This window comes from Pleurodeles waltl, chromosome 8 (genome assembly GCF_031143425.1).
Source record: "Pleurodeles waltl isolate 20211129_DDA chromosome 8, aPleWal1.hap1.20221129, whole genome shotgun sequence".
Taxonomy (NCBI): Eukaryota; Metazoa; Chordata; class Amphibia; order Caudata; family Salamandridae; genus Pleurodeles; species Pleurodeles waltl.
Genome location: NC_090447.1, coordinates 982401957 through 982426107, shown reverse-complemented (window position 1 = coordinate 982426107; position 24151 = coordinate 982401957).

Sequence of the window (24151 nt, the reverse complement as noted above, 5' to 3'; positions counted from 1 at the left end):
GCCATATTTACAAAGTGGCACAATGCATGCATTGCACCAATTTGCGACCCCTTGTGCCACAATATGCCTGTGCCATGCATAATGAATACGAAGGGGTGTTCTGGCGTTAGGAGGCCAGCAAAACTGGCACAATGTAATCTACAAGATTTTGGCATCATTTTAATGCCTGCTCAAAACAGGAGTTAAAAGGACTCACCCTTTAAAGTTAATCAGCCTCCTTGTACTTTGCTGCACTAGAGTCAGAATAGTGTCACATTAGCATTAAAAATGTTGACGTTATTTGCCTAACATACACCACGGTGCACCGTATTGTAAATACAGCGCGCCCATGGTGTCGTTTGTTGGCGGTGTGGGGAAGGTGCAAGAAATGTGATGCATCAGCACTGATGAGCAGATTCTTGTAAATCTGGGCCACTGTGCCTAGTTACACCTCACCACACGTGCCTAGTTACACCTCACCACACACTCTCTCAACAATTACACTGCATCCTTCATATCCTTTCACGATGGACATCATTTAAAAATATATGCTCTTCCAGGCCTTGAATTTCACTTATTAAATCACAACACAAACAGGCTTCTGGCTTTTTATTACTTTTCCAGCCCTAGCCTATACAACATTACGTAAGGGCTGTTTTAGATCCTGATGGAGGGGGCTACTTTGTCACAAACATGACAGATATCCCGTCCGCTGTATTATGATACCATTATATCCTATGTGGATCGTAAAACAGTGGACAGAATATCTGTCACGTTTGTGACAGAGTATTCCCTCCACCAGGATCTAAATCAAGCCCAAAGTGTAGCATAATTGCATTACTTGTACTATGTGCAGTAACACCTTATGCCAAAAATAAGATCAATGTACAATAATAATTTGCTGTTCCGCAATAGAATACTGCTGCAATTTTAATGAATACATTTACAACTCAGGACACACTACCTCTGCCACAGAGCACATTTTCATTAAAATAGATTTTACCTACTCATGTTATCATCTCTAACCTATGCCAATGTGTTTTTTCGAAACAACAAATCCTCATCAGTATTATTTCATAACACTTTAGCAGACGTCTCTTTCTCCTTGCTTTACCTTGTGCACACACAACTTATATGCCAATCTTTCTATTTGTACAACAAGTGCAGTCCCACAAAAACAATCTGGCATCAAGGAAATACTGAAAACAAATGACTGCTTCCATTTTCATTTCTTTTTACAGGGTATAAGGATATAATCAACCCTATCTCTATGCCACTGTACTTTATGCCATTGCTCTCTGTGCAACTTTACTCTATGCCACTGCACTCTACAACACTCTATTCTGCAACACGGCTCTCTCTGCAAATCTACTGTGCCCCACTCTACTCTGCTCCACTGCACTCTGCCACTACATCTCTGCCACTGGATTACTCTAGTCTATACCACTTTATGACACTGCAATCTACGCCACTCTAATATACTGTGCACCACTGCACTCTATGCCACCTCTACTGCTCTGTAAACAACTCTGCATAACTGTATTCTAAGCCAATGCACTCTACTTTACTATGCACCACTGCACTCTTCACCAATGAACTCTATATCACTCCAGTCTAGATCACTCCAATCTACTCTGCACCAATGCACTCTATTCCACTACTCAGTGCCACTCCACATCACTTTGCCCTGCAGCACTTCACTCTACGCCACTTCACTCTACTCTGAAACAATGTACTCTGCACCACTGCACTCTTTGCCACTCTACTCGATGCTGTGTCATTCTACACCATGCCACTCTGCATAACACCATGCCACTGCACTCTATGCCTGTCTACTCTAAACCACTATACTCTACCCAATGTGATCTACCCCACTTTACTCAAAACCAATGCACTCAATCCCACTGCACTCTATGCCAACTACTCTTCACCACTGCACTCTATGCCACTATACGCTACAATGCAACACTTTATGCCACTGCAATCTATGCCACCGCATGCTATGCCACTCTACACCATTGCGCTCTGTCACTGCACTCTATGCTACTATATTCTCCTCTGCAACACAGTACTGTACACCACAGCTCGCTACAGTACTCTACTCTGTAATACCCTAAGCCAGTGCACTCTATGCTAAGGCACTCTATTCCACTGCCCTCTACATCAATGACACTAATCTGCAAGACTGCACTTTCCGCTACTGAACTCTTTTACCATGCACCACTGCATTCTATGCCATTGCACTCTACTCGGCACCACTCATCTCCGTGCCAATGCATTCTACTCCACGACACTCTATATCACTGTAATTAACTGTGCACCTCTGCACTCCATGCCACTGTGCTCTAAGCAGCTCTATGCTACACCTCTGCACTCTAGCGTCACGCATCTCTATGTCATTGCACTCCATGCCACTCCACTCTGCTCTACTCTGCACCACTACTGTACGCTACTCTATTTACTCTAAGCTAGTGCACTGTACGCCAATGCACTCTACACCACTTTAGTCAAAACCAATGCACTCTAAGCCACTGCACTCAATGTACTACTGCACCACTGTACTTTATGCCACTTCACCCTAGGCTACTCTGCTCCACTCTACAACACTCCATTCTATGACTCTGTACTCCATTAAACTCTACTTCACTCTGACACTCTACTCCAGTCTCTGCCACTCCACTCTACTCCACTCTAGGGCACTCTATGACACAACTCCACTCTACACTACTCCCTCTATGCCACTCCATGCCACTTTACTCCACTCTATTCTATGACACACCACTCCACTCTACTCCACTGCTCCACTCCATGCCACCCCAGTATTCCACTTTATGCCACTCCACTCCATGCCACTCTATGCCACTCAACTCTGACACTCTATGAGACTTCACTCTATGACACTGTACCCCACTCTACGACACTTTATGCCATTCCACTCTACTACACTACTCCACTCTGTGCACTCTACAACAATCTACTCTGCTCTACACCATTCTACTCTACAGGACTCTCCTCCATTCTACACATCACCCTCTATGGCACTCCATTCTGCTCTATACCACTCAACAACACTCTGACTCTCTACTCCACTCTACTCCACTCTGACACTCTACTCTACTCTACACCACTCAACTCTACAACACTCTATGCCCTTCCACTTCAAGGCATTCTACTCCCTCCACTCCACACTATACCACTCCACTCTATGCCACTCCATGGCACTCCACGCTACTCAACTCTGCACCGCTTCACACCTCTCTACGCCACTCCATAGAGTCAAGGCATTCTACTCCCTCCACTCCACACTATGCCACTCCACTCTATGCCACTCCATGGCACTCCATGCTACTCAACTCTGCACCGCTTCACACCTCTCTACGCCACTCCATAACACCCCGCTCTACTCTATAAACCTTTACAACACTCTACTTCATACCACTCTCCTTTACACCACTTTTAGCCATGCTGAACAGCTGCCAAGCTGGTGTACAACATGGCTAAATCATATTGGCAAAGCCAATAGCTGTTGCATATGCGATACCTATTGGCTTTGCCAATGCTTTTCAAATATACAGTCATTGGTCTTAATATACGTTCTTTAGTGTGATTTACATTCATATGTGAGAGTACTTAGTTGTGGAAAATGTCATTGGGTAGTACTGCATGTATGCCATTTTTTGACAAAGTGTGATTTTGTTCCTTCTGAGCATGCCCAAATTGTACGTGCAACATGTTTAAAATGCTTCATCTCAAAAGGTGAGACACTCTGCTCTATTTTCTCGGGCGCACGTGGTCAAAACAAGTTATAGGTGCATGTGCTGCTTGGTGACATCTGATGCAGTTTTGACAAATGTCTTATTCAGGCTGTTCAGTGAAAAGGCCTGTGTTAAGATAATTCTCAAAAGCGACCTTCAGGATGCATTTTAAAGTACGGAAGCCTAGATCAATGTTAAAAAAAGACCACACAAAATGTGATGAGCTTTACTCTTTAATCTTATAAATTCCAGCCTTAAGATTGAGTTTCAATTTGTCGTGGAAAATGCAATATAACCCTAACTAGAGCGGCCCTAATGCACAACAAAAGTATGTATTTCTCTCTATGGGTAGATGATATGTTGTATAAATAATGATGCATTATGATCCAATGATGCCGTTGATTAGAATTGGTAAACTCTAATAAACCATGAGGCCAAGTGATGTGCAAATGTCATCAGAAACCTTTACCATGTTACCAGTTATATGTAAAGCTGGAGCAAATGTACACATCACTACTCTAAAACATCCCTCATCCTCATTTAATTGTGGGTGTTTGCCATCTTCCTCAAATTGAACACCAAGAAGTTAAAATGTGTCCCCCCGTCCAATTGCAGCCCGGATCCCCGATGGATTAGCCATAAACCACTAGGCAGATGCAATGCACTTTCACTTACAGCACATTATTCTGGATGACGAATCCCTGATTCCATTTGGAGCACAGCACATGATCTTCAGCAAATTTGCAATTTCCAAAGAAATGGAGTGCACAGAATATGGGATGTGGTGTATTTGCTATGATGTCATTCTGTGCCATTATAGAACCTCTGGACCTGGTTCTAATCCATGCTTAATTTATAAAAGTGTGCCACTGCCCAAAACCGAGCTCAGGTGCTGTGTCCAACCCTATTAAATGTTGGCACGCCGAATACCAAAGTTGATAGTCTTAAATGCCCCTCATGCTTCTTAAATCCACTATGAAAAAAATCTTGCCCTTTTTCTGACACTTACAGGTTCCTGCTTTCTTTCATTGTGTCAGTTTTTCCATCTTTCACTTCCTGTGGCTTTCCGGTTTGTGTGTTTTCCCCTCTCCTGCGCTCTGAAAATGTCTGAAGAGGAAAAATAAGTGCTGGTACCCAAAAATAAATTCTGGTGTTCCCACAGACTACTAACGGTCCAAATTAAGCACTGGCTCAAAACTTGGCTTTGGACTTGACCCTCTCCCCCTATGATGTACATGATCTGGTATCATCCACAGGCACTTCCTTAACCTACAGAGCTCAAGCTCCCAAGCGAGGTTTGTGTCACAGATGTACCAATAATTACGAGCGCGGGAGCATCATGAGTGATCTAGTTTACATTAGTAACCATGCTTGAAGGTAAAAGACAATGATAACAATATTTTATTCATATTCTTCACCAGCTCTGTTGGATGCACATACATGTTTTCTAAGGAATACTTCCAACACAATTTTTGAAAATCGACAAAAAATATGAGCAGAAAAGCTCTATTTGTGAAATCAGCACTAAGGATTAACTATCGTTCCTGATTCAAGGGAGTTTGGTGATACAATCCTAACACTGGTGTAACTGGTAAACAATGAATACCGTCGATTTCTTCAACTTAAATAGGGATATATCAGCCCAAAAGCACATTATGAAAAGAAAATGTGGAAAATTATCTCCAACTGTGACAGAACACCTACCATAATCACAACATCTCCATCTGTTGTACATCAAACTGTTTTATGTTTTTTTTTTCTCTTCAGACATCGTTAAGTAGGTGATCCCCTCCCGCACTTAAAAGGACATGTGTTACATATTATGCCTACAGCAGGAATGTCTACCTTCGGAAAGAAAGCAGACCGTTTCTTAAAATAAATGCTAATCTAAGAGCAGTAATACATAGACCAATCCTCTCATCAGTGCCATTAATAGAATCCAAATGTGGTGGGCCGAGCTGCACCTGTGTAATGAGACGTCCGCTCATGCTGTCACTGGAAGAGGAAGAAATCCGTCCTCTGGCTTCCAAGTCTTAAGGACCTGCAGCCCTCCATATAAACTTTCTGGTTGTTTATGGCTCAGCGTGAAGCACCATGGAATGTGGCTCCGGCTGATCAAAGTTTTTAATACACAACAGACCCCCTCGATAATGGACCTGAAAGCAAAGACATCAGGGGCCAGTGAAAGTGAAAAAAGGTCTTTAAATCTTAAAAAAGAAACTCGTGTAAAACTTCAGTGCCAGCAAAGTAAATCTCCGAGGGAAGCTTACAAGCCCCTGTAAACTATCTTCATTCATTCTAAAATCTAAAATTGGTTCTATGAATCGACTTCTCATTGATTTCAACATTTTTTTTTAAACCAACCTTTCGCACGTCTAAAACCATGTATTTTTCCCACATCCATCTCAGTGTAGATTCTGGATCAGCCACCCATTTTGATTGGAGAACGAGTCAAAGATGAGGAAAATATTTTATTGATGGTAATCTGACTGTAGAATAAATATTCAGCAGCATTACGTTAAATACAAGCAGTCTATTATCTGATATCAGGGACACTGGAATTAAGCAGCAACGGAAGACCAAACTACCTGGCATTGTTAACTAACGTGTCAGGAAAGGCAAATTATACCCCATAATATGAACATCCTGTGCCATTATTATTTTTTTTAAAATGTCATTTTAACAAACATTAAAACTGAGTGGGCAAAAACGACCCCTCAGTTGTTGACGCCTCTACGCTGTATTGCACAGCAGCGCATTTTAAGAAGGGAGATCGGCGCTGTCCCGGGAACTATTGTCAGATCGCCCTATTAGATGCGGTGGGCAAAGTATTCGCCAAATACCTGCTTTCCCAGATTATTCAATGGGCAGACGTAAGTAAAATTATTCCACTAGAGCAATCTTGGTTTAGGAAGAAGCATGGAACAATTGATAATATATCAGCTCTTCAGGTAGTTAATGAAAAATATGTTTTAGCTGGAGGGGAGTGACTTAGGCAGCCCTTAAATATATCTCCACGGCATTGGATAAAGTGGATCGGGTTATGCGGCGGAGAAAGCTGGCAAGATTGGGTATGCCGGGTATCCTGTTAGATCTGATCATCTCTCTCCACTCCTCCACCTGGTGTAATGTGTTGCTAGGTAGTGATATAGGTTAGTCCATGAAATACATACTATGAAAGGGCTAAAACAAGGGTGTTTGTCAGCTCCGTTGTTGTTTTCACAATATATGTCTCAGATTTGCCCAGTCACTTGGCCCGGAGTGAGTGCTTTACCTCCCATGTTGGGGGTGGGGATGACAGTCTGCTTTTTTTAGGCATAATAATTTTAGACCTCACCCTGAAAGGACTAAATAACCATTTGCATGTTTTACAGCAGTTCACAGAAGCCCATTTTTTAAAGATAAACTGCTCTAAAAGCAAGATTTGGAGCTTCCACAGTAAGAAGACATTTAAATGTGGTAAATTTTCTTGGTCCTTGATATCACAAAAGCTGCAAAGGGTAAAATGTTACCCTTTTATAGGTAAAATAGTGTATGGGAACCTCAGTGATGAGGCTCACATCAAAAGTAACTCAAGCAAGGTGCAGTCTCAAGCCAATGGTTTGGGCGTCCTTTACAAGGTGACTGGCAGGAGGCATTTTAAATATCTTTTAGAGGTATTCCGGGCAAAGATTCCACCTTCTTTGCTCTATGGTATGGAGCTAGTTGCAGTCTCTAAGTGTTTTTTTTTTTAGATAAGATGGAGAGCCGGGTTCTTAGAAAACTATCTTCTGTTAATACAGCTTCCTCAGTGGTGGTTTTAAGGTTGGAGATGGGTTTAAGAAGCACATTTGCAGAATGCCTGGTAGGGGTGGTACATTGAGTGGCCAGAAATTCTGGCTGGTGGCCGGGCAACGTATACAATTGGCAGAAATTTAATCTATGCCACAGACTTGTTACACTTAAATTACCACCTTGTCCTTGCACTTTCACTGTTGCAAAAACCAGCCTTAAACAAGCAACCCAGTCATTAATCCTCCATTTGGACAGAGAGGCCTGCTCACACAGGCACGGTCTGCAGCTGATATTATGTTATGTTTTAATGAAGAAAATCCTACCTTACCTGGATCCTGCCGCACCTGGGATGGACGTTTCTGGTCCTATTGCGGCAGGGGCTGCTCCCGCTGAATGTTTTGTGGGCCAGATAGCAAGGGTCCTCAGCAGTCTGTATTTTCTGTCAGAACGGTATTCAACATCTGAACCATATCCTTTTTGTTTGCCCAGCTTTGCTGTTACATCAATGAAGATGGTTTTGACCAATCTGCCTTCAGCTCGCCCTTCCTTTGGAACCAGAGGTGTTACAGGCTCTGTATGCTCTGCGAAATGAATTGTTTTGCTATAGAATTTGTAACTTTTTTAAGTGCTTTTAAAAGTGTACCAACTATAATATTTAAATTCCTTTGTGATTTGTGTATTTTGGGTGTTTAAACTGTATTAATGATAATATTTAAATTGAATTGGGGTTGGCATATTGCTGTTTTAAGCTTTTTGGTTTATGTATTTTGCATTGTGTTTTATGTGGCTCTCCAAGTGAGTTCCGTATCATAACTAAATAAATAAATTGAAATTGAAGTTGACACCTCGTTGGTACACGCTTAACATCTGACTGCATCAATCACAAATGCCAACACAAACTAAAATGTGCGAGTTATGCTTTGCCAAGGGCCTACCGTTTTGCAGAGTCACGTGCAGTGCTTCTTAGTAACATTTAATATGATCGAGCTAGAAACACATTTTTCTGTGGAAGTGTACAAATTATTCAGTCGATTACATGGCAATGGCAGTGAATCAATAAGTATGCCGAAGAGCACCATGGATGCAGAATCTTTTAATTCTAGGGTCCACACTTATAGCACCACACGTCCCCAGTATGGGGCAAGAAAATTATCCATGGCAAACATTAAAGAAACTGTCCACTTGATAGATGAAGATGTGATTTTAGAGATTGCTACAACACAACATCTTGTTGCAATAATGCAGAATAAAATCATAACAGCACAATAAACAGAACAGCACATCTCCATGCATTAGTAAAAATGTTCGGTGCCATAGTTTTCCTGAAATGCATTGAAGTCCTTTAGAAGGGTGTTGAGATCGGAAGTGGAGGTGGTAGTGTGAGACATTATCTTGAGCTTTGAGTTAATGATGGAGGAGTTATTGAAGGACCTGAAGTCTTTTGTTCTCCCATGTTTTGACTTTGATATGTTGGCTGGACACTGAGCAAGATGAGGAGAATGGCAAGTTGGTCAGTGCAGTCTAGGGCTGTGGGAAGTTTACATTGATTCAATAGTTAGTGATATCAAGAAGATGAAGTTGAGGATTTTCCATTTGGAGTTTATTGGTTGGGTGCCATGCTGTGCCTTGTTTAGTGTGTTAATGATATCGAGGGTGGCTCGTCTTGTTTTTTTCATGCTTGGGTTGTCTCTAGGGCTGGATCCACCGAGTAGGATGTTGTGGAGTGTTGGGTCTCTGAAGTGGTGATGAGGTCAGTGAAGTCATCTATTTAGTCTTTACCTGTTCACAAGGCCTATATATGAGGTAAGAAATGGTAGACAGAAAGCAGAGAGCAGCAGGGAGAGTGGAAAGTGGCGTTTGAGAAATGCATAAAAATGAATGTTGCTTGCTCAGAAGAGGTGCTGGACCAAGACCACCTATGAATGATGGAGATTCCTTCTGCCTTCTTACATGGTAGTCCCCACACTAACTGCTGTAGCCTGCAGGGTAAAGAAGTCCATGATGTTTGTGGATGTGGAATTGAGCCATATTTCCATGATGAACAATGTGTCAAAGGTGTGTAGATTAGGAGTTCTACAATGCCTCGAGCATGGAGTACTGCAGAACATGTGTCAATGAGTATGATTTGGAGTGTGTGTTTGATAACTTGTAGGGGTAGAGCGGTTAGTGGATGGTGAATTGGGTGTGTATGAGGTTGGGCTACAATGCAGTGTCAGTGATTTTTGTGCCCTGGGACTGGATGGTTTATAAAGATGAGGGGAACTGATAAATGCACATGATGCAGTCTTAAATTGCAGGTGCTTGCTGCAATAAGTGTCCAGAGTTTAGCAATGTTGTGATTCGCCATCGAATCGAAACCTCAATACATTTGCAACAAGTCTGCACCTTTTACAAAAGCTCCATAAACTTTACTAAACGGGTGCTGCCCCCTGCTTTTATTTGTCTTTGCACTGTCCACTGCTATTGGGTGCAAAACAAAAGTGTATGTGCACCAGGGAAAACAGGTGTTCAATTCTTTCCTGCCATTTTCATGCAAGGTTGTGGCACATGACAAAGCCAGGTCTTGGGGCTAGGGCGTCTGCTTCCCTCCCAACTCCAAGAAGATTAAGGGCAACACACACATGCTGATTTGGTCTTGCCTGCATTAGCCTGTGAAAAGGCTGCTGATTTTCCTTTTCCTTCCAAGTGTAATAAAAGTATTACATTTTTAAAAGACCTACTTTCTATCAGCACCACAGGCACATTCAAGCATGTTAATATTGTATGTTCTGTCAGGAAGCACCAGAAAGAATCAAATTAAATCATAACCTTTATGATGTGTGGTTCAGCCATGCCATTTACTATTATTTCATGAAAACCAAAATAGCAATCAAAGTTGCTGTGATGTGTTTTATGAAATGAAGAGAGCAGAACAACATCAAATCTACTAAGATGTGGGGCTGCAGCTCTTTTCTCAGAGATAATTTCTGCCTTTTGATACACAAAGGAGCTGATTTAAGAGCCCCTAGCGCCTCCTTGCACGACATTAGCCTCGTTAAGTCGAGCGTAGCGTTCAACTTGTTGTATACTTTTAAGTATACTTATACTGTGGGTTCAAGCGATTTCAAGCGATTTCATTTGTTGGTTCCAGTGTCCTTTAAAAAATCCTTGCTTGCTACTGGTCAGTTCTGCCTCTTTGTTCTGCTTTTTTCTCTTTGGGAGCAGCACCAACTACTATTTAATTACGCTATGTCCTGTTTATCTCTTCTGTAGGGGACTTTTTTTTTAGTATTTGCAATTTGATCTTACACTGTGGGTGTGTGTTCAGTCCCTCCTCCCCACCAGCTCCCTCTGCAAACATAAAACCAACATCAGGGGGAGGCTTTTCCAGTCCACCTAGTTTATCTTTTCTCCCAGTTTTTCTTGTTTGGAGAACTTTCATTTCCTCGTTACCTCTAACATAGCCATAAAAGACCAGCTGCTCTGCTCTGATCAGCTTTAAGGGTGTGCCCTGCTGATTAGTGACTGAAAGCACAATGTTTATATGAACATGATCCCACAAGCTTGCATTTAAATACAGCAAAAACGCAACTTACAATTTACTTACACAAACTAAACACACTGTATAAAATAAGAAACAGGCACAAAAACTTACAGAAAACACTGCGAGTGCAGCCCTAGGCCCAACAAAGCTATAACTGGCATTACCTCTTTAAGGGATCCCTTGAAACCGCCCTCACTCTCAACGTGTTGTCCTTTCTGTCCTCCCTTACCTGCATCAATAATTCTTGTCACCTTTTGGCTTGTTTGTCAACTTTTTTTAATCCTAGGCAGCAGTCGGTCTGCATGACCCTGTTACATGGATAATTGCACTTTTGCTAATACGTTTCAGTGCGAGTAAACTTCTGTTTCCCTTTCTGAAATTGCATTTTTATGCCGCATTAATGCCGCAGTTTGAACTGAATGAGAAAAGTTTTAACAAAAGGTGCGCATAAACAAATGAAAACAACGTGTGGGCGGTGTCACAGAATGGTGCCTCGAAGCACAACACATTGAACAGTACTAGCGCTAAAGAAAGAAAGACTGTAAGGCAGTCTCCAAAGACTGCAAGACGAAATTCATCATTCTCCTTTGAATAGGCTACACTTTGTTGATTAATTGAGTTCAATCCCAGCTGTAAATCGTCGAGCCATCCTGCAGCTTTAATTAAGCTACCAGAGGGAGCTGGTTATCAATTAATACTTGTTTTTTCAGTTGATTTCACTTCATCAAAGTATCCGACCGATTTATATTTTTCTATGGTATTACTTAGCAATGTTGATTCTTTAAACTTGTATGCCTAATTAGTTCTCATTTCATTAAAATGTCGAAGTAACAAAAGTGCCAATGACATTCGTATGTGTATGTGAATTAATAATGTGAATCCACTTGCAGCACATCAGAGGAGAATTCCATCCCAATTTCCAAACAGATCCTTTTGCCGGAAAATTAAATAAAACAAAGAAACAAACAAGATGAGCACTTGTATCCTCAATTATACACTTTGTAATATGTGGTTGGTTTGGTTACTTTGGTAACTCCTTGCTTAAGGCAGGCGTGCTCGCTACAGGGCCTGTTGTTACACTTACACTACTACGATATCATGCGGGCATGCGTGCCACCACTTCTGACGTGCGCTGGACAGTGCGGATTCTTAATCCCAAACATTACTGAATTTTTACTTTCTTCACCCCCTAACCAGTGCTTTAAATGGGCCGGTACTGTCCGGTACTGAGTACCGGCACTTTTTTATTTTGAGAGGGAGAGTACCGGCACATCTCAAGAAAAACGTAATACTTTTAATTGGAGAGTACCAGCACTTCTCAGGAACAAGCAGGTACTCTGGCACAGAGTACCGGCACTTTAATTTTTCCATTTCAAGCACTGCCCCTAACAACATCTACTTCAAAGCAAGCTATAGTAAAATATTCTTCTGTTTCATTTTGATTGTCCCTATATTGCAACACATATGCAGAGTGCATTGCACGTAGCTAACTCCAAGACTATAGCTGGAATAAATGGCGCCCATTTTCATCAGATAAAAAGTGGCTTCCGTTCACATTTCTCCCGTTTATTACTTCCGGCAGTGACATGCTGCGTCCCCATGTCAAGAAAAATGTACCACACTGCTTTTAACATGGAGCATGGCTTCTTCGTGTCATGCTTTTGTATATGGGCATGTTCACAACCACTTTAAGTGTTGATGAAATCCATGTCACCATTTGAGATAACCCTTTCTGTGTCTATCGCATACCACTTTCAGGTAAGAAAGCTATGTGGAATGAAGTGGTCAACAATATGAATGTGGAGGGAGCAGCAAAATGAGATGGAAAATACTGTAGGAGACAATCACTGGCAAGGCCATCACATCTGTCAATCTTTTATCCGTATTGCATAGCAGCGCTGCTGCTGTACGAAATGGCTGAAAGTTTTTAATTTAAAAAAGCACTATGAAGTGGCCAGCACTGGCCACGTTACAGGGTTTTTAGGTCGAGCAAAGCTGCTTTTCCAACGTTTTGGTATGTATCTGGGCTTTTAATCACGCCCACCTCAGGCGCATCACTGTCACTCGCTCCTGGACTTGGCCTTCAAAAATCCTTTGATGACATTGTTAAATGGTTTACCTTTGTCTTTTCTAAGGGATGTTTTGTTACCACCTTGGCCTTCGCCCATGTTACATGGTTTATTGCACTTTTGCCGATAAGTTTGACTGTGAAGGAACTTCTTTTTGCTTTTGTCTGTGTTTTTACGCTGATGCTCATGTTGGCCGTGGCGCTGTGCACCAGCTCGCGTATGTGAAACTGTTTTACTTTTAATCTTCAATTTATGTGGCAAGACAAGTTGGATTAGGAGTTTACAACATTAATAGCTCTAACTCGAGCAAATGCGAGACCAACTGCATTGCAAAAGCTTGTTTTTTTAATGCTAATGTGACCCAACGAGGCCAAAATTGCTGCGCCAAACTTACAAAGTGGTGCAATTCATGCATTGCACCACTTTGTAACCGTTTGCACTACATTATGCCAGCACCAGGCATAATGTATGCAAAGGGGGCATTCCCCAGTTAGGGGAGGGCGAAAAAATGACGCAAAAAAATCAGAGCAGGCATTAAAAGGAGGCATGCCATTGTTTTCAATGGGCCTCACTGGGCTATACAGGATTAGCATAAAAACTTTTGATGCTAATCCTGCAATGCTTCGAACTAGCGTCAAACATTTTTGACGCTAGTTTCTCTAACTACCGCCATGGTGCGCTGTATCTCAGATGCAGCACACACAAGGTGGTGTTGGGGGGGGTGCTAAGGGGTGCAAAAAAAAGTGGCACAGCACTGGGTGCAGAGCCGTAGTTCTTAAATCAGGGCCAAAGACCTTTGTACCTTAGAGCAAAGGTGTTTGTGTGTGTGCATGTGTGTGAATCTAGAATACGTTTTATACTAGAAGGGTACACTTATGGTACAAACCCAATGCATTGAGGCTAGCTTTAAAACGTTTCCCACTTTGTGCTGTCCATTGCAGCATATTTGCCATTTGGGAAAATCTTCTCCTACTTTGCACCTGCACAAAAGATACATTTGTTTTAGTGCCAAACCATATACAACTCCCAGGAGACAAGACTTTGCATCAAAATGGTAAAAGGTGTTGGTAAATCTTGCCATAAGAGCTATTTCTAAGATTACATGGCATACAGCTGCCTGGAATGTGAAGCAATCATGGAAAAGTTTTAAATGTTTAAAAGCCAGTAGTACACTGTGTATCGAACTCTCTCCAGAGGAGAACAAGCATTTGCAATGCAATAAGTCTCACATTTGCTTGAGTTAGAGTTATTGGTGTTGTAAATTCATGACTGGACCTTGCTCGCCACATAAATTTGTCAACCTTGCCTCATAATTTGGACTCTTCCTGCCACATAATTCCAGTGGCCTGTATATGACTAAAGCACTTTCATTTACCTTCTTCCTCTATCTGCAGCCAAAAATGAAAATGCTGCCATTTAGCATCCTAATTTAAATCTGCCATGATAATTCCAATAGAATACCCCATTCACCCCCAACCACCAGAGTTGCTGGCTGGCTAACACAATTCCCCCCAAAAAAGACACAAGACAGCCACAGAGGAGTAATGAGAGAAATAAACTAAAAGGGTCATGCAAACATCAAGAGTGTAGTCATAGTGTAAAAAGGATGTTACGTTGGTCTGAATCATGGTCATAATTGCAATAAAGAGAGATTAATAAAACATATACAATTATCATGTAAACCCAATAAAAACATTTATCAGACATAAACTTTTGCATTAGACTGTAATGTTCAGAACAGCCCCTAGAGAACACCACAATGAAAAATGCCTTTGTAAGAAACATGGTCACGTAACCATATAGCTAGCCCCTACAGAGCATAATCACTTGAAAATAAAATGTCAGAAAGAAATGCAATGTAACCAAATATTTAGCTTCTAGAAGGTATAGTGCATTACACATTTTTAGAGCTAGCAAGCCAAGTGCAATGAAACTACAAACAAGGTATTTAAAACACAAACTACTCCCAAATGTAAAACGAAAGTTACCACTATGAGAGCACTTAAAAAGACACTGAATGGTGGGAGAAGTTATTATTTTGGGGTCCATACTAACCTAGGGTGGGGACCCTGAGATGATGTAGACAGAAGGAGCACATTGTGGTGAATGTTTTGAAGGTGGTCCCCTTGTCTTAGGACCACAACAGGCTGAGTTATGAGCAAAACTGTTTTGTAAAAGAATTGCCCTGCAAAACATAATGGGACACGTTTCGGTGCCGCAAATATTTTACTATGTTAATATGTTGACTGCAATACTTAGAACAGCCCCTAGAGAACACCACAATTGAAATAGCATTGGTAAGAAACATGGTTATATAACCATATAGTTAGCCTCTAGAGGGCATAACCACATAAAAAGAAAGTGGCAGAAAGTAACACAGTGTAATCATACAATTAGCTCCTCAAGGGCATAGTATCATATATTTTCTGAGCTAACAGGCTTACTGCAATGATATTACAAACAAGGCCCTTAAAACACAAACTACTCCCACCTAGAAAAGAAAAGTTCTATCATAAGAGAACTTAAAAAGATGCCATGGTTGGAGAGGTTATTATTTTGGGGTCCCCGCTGACATAGTGTGGGGACCCAGAGATGATATAGACAAAAGGGGCATGTTGCCATGAATGGTTTGGTGGTGGTCTCATTGTCCTAGGACCAACACAGGCTGAGTTATGAGCAACAATATTTTTTAAAGTAATGGGCTGCAAAGTATTATGGGTCAAGTTTCCCAAGCTCAGTGAATATTGTAACATCGGCTTGCCAAGTGTGTCGGAAGAACCACTTTGAGGATTTTTGTGTTTTTTATGTAAAGCATTTATCAATTACAAGTGTTTTTGTGAAAGCTATGGAGCACAAAGGGGAGAGCCAAAAGAAATGATAGATTAGGTAACAGTATGAACAATGTGAGCTGCTCTTCAATACCACGATGGAGTTTGCACTGTTCTGCGCTGTGAGCACCAAGGCACCATGGAGCATGGAGGGGGGAGGCAAAAGAAAAAAACAATTCACCCGTGGTGAAGCATATCAGCAATTGTGCAGTAATCCATGTAACTGGGTCAATCTGGAAGGCAATAACAAAACCTTCTCAAGGCGGGACGCACGTAAAGTATTTACCAATGAAATTTAGGGATTTTGAAAAGGCAAGCCCATGAACGAGTGAAAATGACAGGCATGAAATGGGTGTGGTTAAAAACCCACAGAATACTCATAACAGGCCGAAAAGCGATTGTGCGCTCAACCTAAAAAGGGAATGGTTTCATTCCTAAAGATATGTTTTGAAGACTGAAGCAAAGCAGTGTAGCATTTAAACAATAAGTAGCTTAAATTCTATTTAGGTCAGTTAGCCATATGTATATGTCTTCATCTTCACAGTGACAGTGTATATGTTAATAGATAGCTTCGCAAATAAGCCACTAGAACAGTCTTAAAAAGACACATGCAGACCTTGTGTAGCGGGAATGTGAAATGGTAAAAAGGTTTGTTTATAACAATTGCAAAAAATAATCAGGAAAAGATCTTCTTGAAGCCTAAAGTCATAAAGGGAAAAACAAAAGAATTACAGGCTGCAATCCATTACAAAGGGGTGCAACAATCAGACTTGCTTCTGGGCCATCAGCAGCCTACTCTAAACAGACCCTGTCTATTCCAAAATGTGGTTATCCAAACCAAATCTATGTGCCATACTTTTTCAGACAAATAGACCTCTCCTCCCATGGACATTGTTGAATGGGTTACAAATTAATGACTTTTAACAAAATGAAACATTGAAAAAGCACTGAAAAATGTTAATTTGTGTGCCTCAGAGTCTCCTTTTTTGTGCCACAAAACTTGCTAGACCTTGCCTCAATTTCCTGAGATGTCTGTGCAATGGAGCAGAGGTTCTGACCCAAGCCCCTTCCTGACACTGGATTGAGCTTGCCTCCTGTTTCCTGAAGTCTCAGGGCCAAAAAGACTTCAGCTCTACAAAGAAACTCCTTGTGCGGCGAAAATTGAAGAACAGCCTGCTGGAATTGATGCACAGCCTCTCCAGCAGTGAGAAAATCACTGCGTCGCTGAACTGGAATGAAGCAGTCCGGCTCCCCAAGTGAAGATCGACGCAGCAGCAACATTTCGACCGGAACTTCAATGCACACTCCACCGGATCGCCGCTTCTCGAGCTGGAATGACGCAGCCCAACTTCCTGCAAGAGGAAATGACGAAGTGCCAGCTGTGAGGCAGAAATTCTGCTGCATAACCCACTGGATTGCCCCAACAGCTGTGGCTTTGCCCCGCACACCCAGGATTTCCAGGCATCATCCCTAGGCGTCAAAAGATCGAACATTGCAAAGAGGATTGAAGCCTGTGTGCCGGAATTCGACGCAAAGCCTTTGCCACATGGAAAAGAATCAACGCATCGTCTGTGTGCTCCCGGAAATCCGATGCACACCTACCTTTTTCCACGCATCTCCTCCTCTGCAGTCCTCGTGCGTGTAATTTTGATGCAACTCAGGTACTTTGTGCTTGCAAGAGACAGCTGTTCCTTTTCAGAACTTAAGACTCTTCTTATCATTACAAAAGAGATATTTCAACTTGTGATTATCAAATCTTGATCGTTTTGACCCTCATTTAATCAGATGACTATCCTATAGTTTTCTAAACCTGTGTGGTGTCTTTTTGTGGTGTTCTCATTGTGTTATTGCATGATTTATTACACAAATACTTTACACATTGCATTCTAAGTTAAGCCTGACTGCTCAGTGCTAAGCTACCAGAGGGTGGGCACAGGATAATTTGGATAGTGTGTGACTTACCCTGACTAGGATTGTGGTCCCTACTTGGACAAGGGTGTATACCTCTGCCAAATAGAGACCCCATTTCTAACATTGGTGATCAGTGGTGAGGATAGGACTTGTATTTGTGCAGTAACATACAATAGCTACGTGTACACTACCTATCCGCAGTTGAAGGTCAACTTGATTTTTTCTCTTTTTCTGCAATTTCATTTTTCCGCTTGCCTGTTTAATCAAATCTTTATACAACATGTCTCTGGCTAGGTCTCAAGCAGGAGCTGGAGAGTTTGACCTAGCTAAGCTGGAGACATACACTGTCAGCCAGCTGAAAGGGCCTGCAAGGGGGTGGGAGTACCTACATGGGGTGCCCATGTAGGAAGGGAGGAAGGAGGAGTACCAAAAGGCGCTGAGGGCCTGGTGAGAAGCCCGTTCACAAGAGAATGTTGGGATTGAGGAGCCAGAGGATGGCCCCTCAGAGTATTTGACACCAGTAGCGGGGGATGTTACCTCTGGAATTGCACCCCCTGGTAAACCAGGGAGCAGTGTCTCTAGCCATGGCCTGACCGCAGAGGAAAGGAGGGAGGAGAGAGAATTCCAACTGCAATTGGCAAATTAAGGCTGGAGGAAAAGAAAGCAGAGCGAGAAGCAGAAGCCAAACAATCTGAGGCTGAAAGGTCTTTGGCTGAGAAGAAACTTCTGTTGGCTCATGAACTGATTGTCAAAGAACTAGATATCAAGGCTAGGCAGTCTGAGTCCAGCAGTGATGGTGGCAGCATACATGCAGGACCTGCTGGGGACAAGAAGGGTTGTATACCCAAAAATGTGGTGCCAAGTTATGTGGTGGGAGATGACATTGATAAGTGGTTGGCTGCTTATGAAGTTGCACTAAGGGCTCATGGAGTTCCTGAAGAGCAATGAGGGGCAGGCATGTGCAGATATGTACCAGTTGGAAGGGCCACACTTCTCACATTAGATCCAAAGGATCAGAACACATACACACCCATGAAAACCACTTTGCTTGCCAAGTTTGGGCTGAACCCTGAGAAGTAGTGTCAGAGGTTCAGCAGGGACAGCACCAAGCTCTCCACACAAATTTGGGTGGTCTTTTCTGATTGGTCCAGTAAGGCACTGAATGGATGGGTGTGGGGAAGTAAAGTAGATAACTATGTGGGGTTCTAAAATTTCATCCTGAGAGATCATATGCTCAGTGTTTGCTTTACAGAGTTGCACCAGCACCTAGCTGACAGTAATCTGACTGACCCTAGGAAGCTTGCTGAGGATGTGGACCTCTGGGTTAGCACCAGAGTATCCAAAAGGGTATCTTGGGGGACACCCACAAAGATGGTCAGGGTTCTCACCAGAAGAAAGATGGGAGAGAAAAACTCAAAAATAAGGAGTTCTCAAAAGGCCCCCAAAACAATTCCCAGGGGGGTGGTGGTAACCAGTCCCAGCCTGAGTCTTAGAAGAGGCCATGGTTCTTTGATAAGAAGAAAGGGAAGTTTGTACCCAAATGCTTAGAGAGCACCAGGCATGGGCACATTAAGGGTGACTTCAAGGGTCCCATGCGGGCACAGCCCCCACTGGAGGGCAGACACCTAGGTTGGCTAGCGCAGCGCTCAGGGAGGAGGTAGTCCCAGATAGTTTTAGGGAACAGATAGAAGTAATCCTAGTGTCCCTGGGAGATGAGGAAATTGTGCCAAAAGCCCACATGCCTGCAAATACTTCCAAGTATAGGCAGAGGGTCACCATTAATGGGCAAAGGGTGGAAGCTCTGCATGGCACAGGAGCCAGCATGACCACTGTCAGGTGTCAGCTGGTGTCAGCAGAGAAGGTCATCCCCAATACCTTCCACCAGGTCATAGCTGCTGACAATCGTGAGAGTCACCTACTGGTGTCTCTTGTTCCCTCTGAGTGGGGAGGGGTGTCTCTGGTACTCTAAAAGTAGCTGTGAGTCCTGCCATGCCTATAGGTTGTCTGTTAGGCAACAACCTTGAGCATACTACCTGGAATGAGGTGGAGCTCAGGTCTCACCTGGAGATGTTAGGTTTGCCTGAATGGGTCTGCATGACCACACGGTCTATAGCTGCCTGCGAAGGGAGTCAAGGGTGTCTGGAGCCTGGAACTATGGCCTAGACAGCTGCAAAGAGGAAGGGGAAGAGGCATGGAAAAATGGTCCCAGATGTTCTCGCAGTGGTTGACGGGGTCCCAGAGGAGGAGGCCCCTGAGCCAATTAGGGAGGACATCGCTGCCCTGGGAAACCTGCCTGAGCTTGCTGGCTGGCAAGTTGAGGGAGGGCCAACCAGGGAGGTGTTCTGCATAGCGCAAAAAGAGTGCCCCACTCTTGAGGGTTTGAGGCAACAAGCCGCAGCCCAGGCAGCAGGTGAAGCCTTTGGCGATCACCATATCTACTGGGAGAATGATCTCCTTTACAGTGAGCCCAATGTAACGGAAGATGGGGCAGCATGTGTGCTGGTGGTCCCCCAGTGCTACCGGGCCTTCCTCCCGGGGTTGGCTCACAACATGCTCCTGGCAGGACCTTTAGGGCAAGACAAGACCTTCGCCAGGCTTGTCACCCACTTTTATTAGCTCCAAATATGGGTAGCCTCAGATGCTTTCTGTAGGTCCTGCCCAACCTGCCAGGCTAGAGGGAAGACAGGAAAAGCCCCCCTAATCCCACTCCCCATCGTTGGCACTCCCTTTGAAAGGGTGGGCATTGGGGTCATTGGTCCTTTGGACCCCAAAACTGCTCTACACAACAGGTTGATCCTGCTTTTGGTGGACCATGCCACCTGCTATCCAGAGGCGATCCCTCTAAGGACAGTGACTGCACTGGTGGTGACCAGAGCTCTGATGGGGATATTTCCCCATGTAGAATTCCCAAAAGAGGCTGTGTCTGACAGAGGCACAAACTACATGTCCACGTACATGAAGTTTATGTGGAATGCGTATGGGGTGACCTACCGGTTTACCACCCCTTACCAACCTCAATCCAATGGGCTTGTGGAAAGGTTCAACAAGACCCTAAAAGGCATGATCACAGGCCTACCTGAGGCCATGAGGCGTAGGTGGGACATCCTCTTGCCATGCCTTCTCTTTGCTTATAGAGAGGTGCCCCAGAAAGGGGTGGGGTTCAGCCCCTTTGAACTTCTCTATGGGTACCCTGTCAGGGGGCCCCTAGGCATAGTGAAAGAGGGGTGGGAGAAAGCTCCCAGGAAACGCCCCCAGGATGTGGTCAGTTACATGCTGGCCCTCCGCAACCAGATGCAACGCTTCTGGGAACAGGCCAAGAGCAACCTCAAAGCCAGTCAAGAGGTGATGAAGCAATGGTATGACCAGAAGGTCACCCTGGTAGAATTCTCACCTGGAGACAAAGTACGGGTAATGGAGCCAATAGAGCCTAGAACTCTCCAGGACTGCTGGACTGGCCCATTCAAAATCAAGGAGCGGAAGGGGGAGGACAATTACTTAGTGGACCTCAAGTCCCCTAGGAACCCCCTAAGGGTGCTCCATCAAAACAGACCGAAGCTCATTTTGAGAGGTCTGAAGTCAGCATTCTTCTGGTGACAGATGAGAGCATGGAAGAGGAGAGTGAGCCTCTCCCCGCTCTCCTCTCTGCCAAGGAAGGTGATGGGTCAGTGGAGAGTGTCAATCTTTCTGACTCCTTGACCCCAGATCAGAGAGGAGACTACTACGAGTTATTGGAGGAGTTCTCTTTCCTGTTTTCCCTCACACCTGGACTCACACACTTGTGTGTCCATGATATTGACACAGGAGACAGTCCCCCTGTAAAGAATAACATTTACAGAGTGTCAGATAAGGTGAGGTTTAGCATCAAGGAGGAAGTTGCCAAGATGCTGGCTCTTGGGGTGATAGAGAAGTCCAGCAGTCCCTAGTCCAGCCCAGTGGTGTTGCTTCCCAAGGCTGCCGCTCCCGGTGCCAAGCCAGAGCTTAGGTTCTGTGTGGACTACCTCGGTCTCAACTCTGTCACAAAGACAGATTCTCACCCCATCCCCGTGCTGATGAGCTCGTAGACAGGCTAGGCGCTGCCAAGTTCCTTAGTGCCTTTGACCTCATGTCAGGGTACTGGCAGATCACCTTGACTGAAGGGGCAAAAGAGAGATCAGCTTTTTCTGCTCCTGAGGGTCATTACCAGTTCTGCATCATGCCCTTTGGACTGAAAAATGCCCCGCTACCTTCCAAAAGTTGGTTAACGGGGTCCTAGCTGGCAAGGAAGCCTTCTGTACAGCTTATCTAGACAACATCGCTGTCCTCAGTTCCGGCTGGGAGGAACACCTGCTCCACCTCAAGGAGGTGCTTCAGGCCCTGCAACAGGCAGTCTTGACCATCAAGGAAAGTAAGTGCCAGATTGGGCAGGGTCCGTGGTGTACTTGGGACACCTAGTAGGTGGTGCCAAGTTGCAGCCTCTCCAGGCCAAGATTGAAACAGTTAAGGTCTGGCAACCACCTAAAACCCAAACATAGGTGAGAGCCTTCTCAGATCTCACCGGCTACTACCGAAGATTTGTTATGGGGTTCTGGCTCCATAGTGGCCCCCTTACCAGAACTAACATCCAAGAAACAACCTAGGTTGATGAATTGGTCAAAAGGCCTTTGACCCCCCTTTGAAGGAAGTCAGGTGCAAGGCACCCAGGCTCAAGGCCCCTGACTACTCCAGAGAATTCATTGTGCAGACAGATGCTTCAGAGTATGGCATAGGGGCGGTCCTAGAACAGGTTAATGAGGAGGGCCTAGATCAACCTGTAGTCTTTATTAACAGAAGACTATTACCACAGGAACAGAAGTGGTGGTGCTATTGAAAGAGAAGTATTTGCTGTGGTCTGGGCACTGAAGAAGCTGATACGATACCTGTTTGGGACTCACTTCCGGGTTCAGACAGATCACAGACCCCTCAGATGGCTCATGCAAATGAGGGGTGAAAATCCTGATCTCCTGAGGTGGTCCATTTCCCTACAGGGGATGAACTTTATGGTGGTGCATCGCCTGAGGTTTGACAGCACCAATGTTGATGGTCTCTCCAAATACTTCTGCCTTAGCGATGAGAGCTCCCAATGGGTTCGGTAACTCTCCCCACTTTCAGCTGGGGGGACACATGTTAGACCTTACAGTCTTATGGTGGTCGCTCCCAACTTTTTTGCAGCCTCCTTCCACTTTTTAACACTGTTTTTGCTGGTTTTAGGACTCTGCACACTTTACCACTGCTAACCAGTGCTAACGTGCATATGCTCTCTCCCTTGAAACATGGTGACATTGGCTCATACCCAATTGGCATATTTAATGTATTTGTAAGTCCCTAGTAAAGTGCACTGCATGTGCCCACGGCCTGCAAATTTAATGCCACTAATGGGCCTGCAACACTGATTGTGCCGCTCACATAAGTAGCCCCTTAACCATGTCTCAGGCCTTACATTGCAAGACTGCAAGGCCTGTTTGTGCAGTTTCACTGCTACTTCAACTTGGCATTTAAAAGTACTTGCCAAGCCTTGATCTCCCCTTTTTCTACATATGCCACCCCTAAGGTAGGCTAAAGGTAATCAATAGGGCAAGGTGCTGCGTAGGTAAAAGGCAGTACATATACCTGTGTGTTTTATATGTCCTGGTAGTGGAAAACGCCTACATTTGTTTTCCACTGCTGTGAGGACTGCTCCTTTCATAGACTAACCTTAATGCTACTCTCATAAACTGTTTGAGTGGTAGATTCTGATTAGAAAGGGGTAAATAGGTCATATGTAGTATGGCCAGAATGGCAATACAAAATCCTGCTCACTGGTGAGGCTGGATTTTATATTACTATTTTAGAAATGCTACTTTTAGAAAGGGAGCATTTCTCTGCACTTAAATCGTTCTGTGCCTTACAGCCTGTCTCCAATCCACGTCTGGGCTTGGATGGTTGACAGCTCCCTTGTGCATTTCACCTAGACAACCGCAAACACAGGATGCTCAGTCACACCTGCACACATCTGCATACTGAATCAATCTTCCTGGGCTGGAAGGGTGGAGCGCCTGACACTTAGGCCCATATTTATGCTTTTCTAGCACCGCATTTGCGTCATTTTTTGACATAAAAGTGGTTCAAACTTACAAATTCAATTGTGTTTTGTAAGTTTGCGCTTTTGCGTCAAAAACTGGCGCAAATGCGGCGCTAAAAAAGTGTAAATATGGGCCTTACATTTCAAAGGACAGCAGCCTTCCCTCACACAAAGGACTGCCAAACCCCCGACTGGGACCCTGGCAGACAGGGTTGTACTGAAAGGGGACCTTCTGC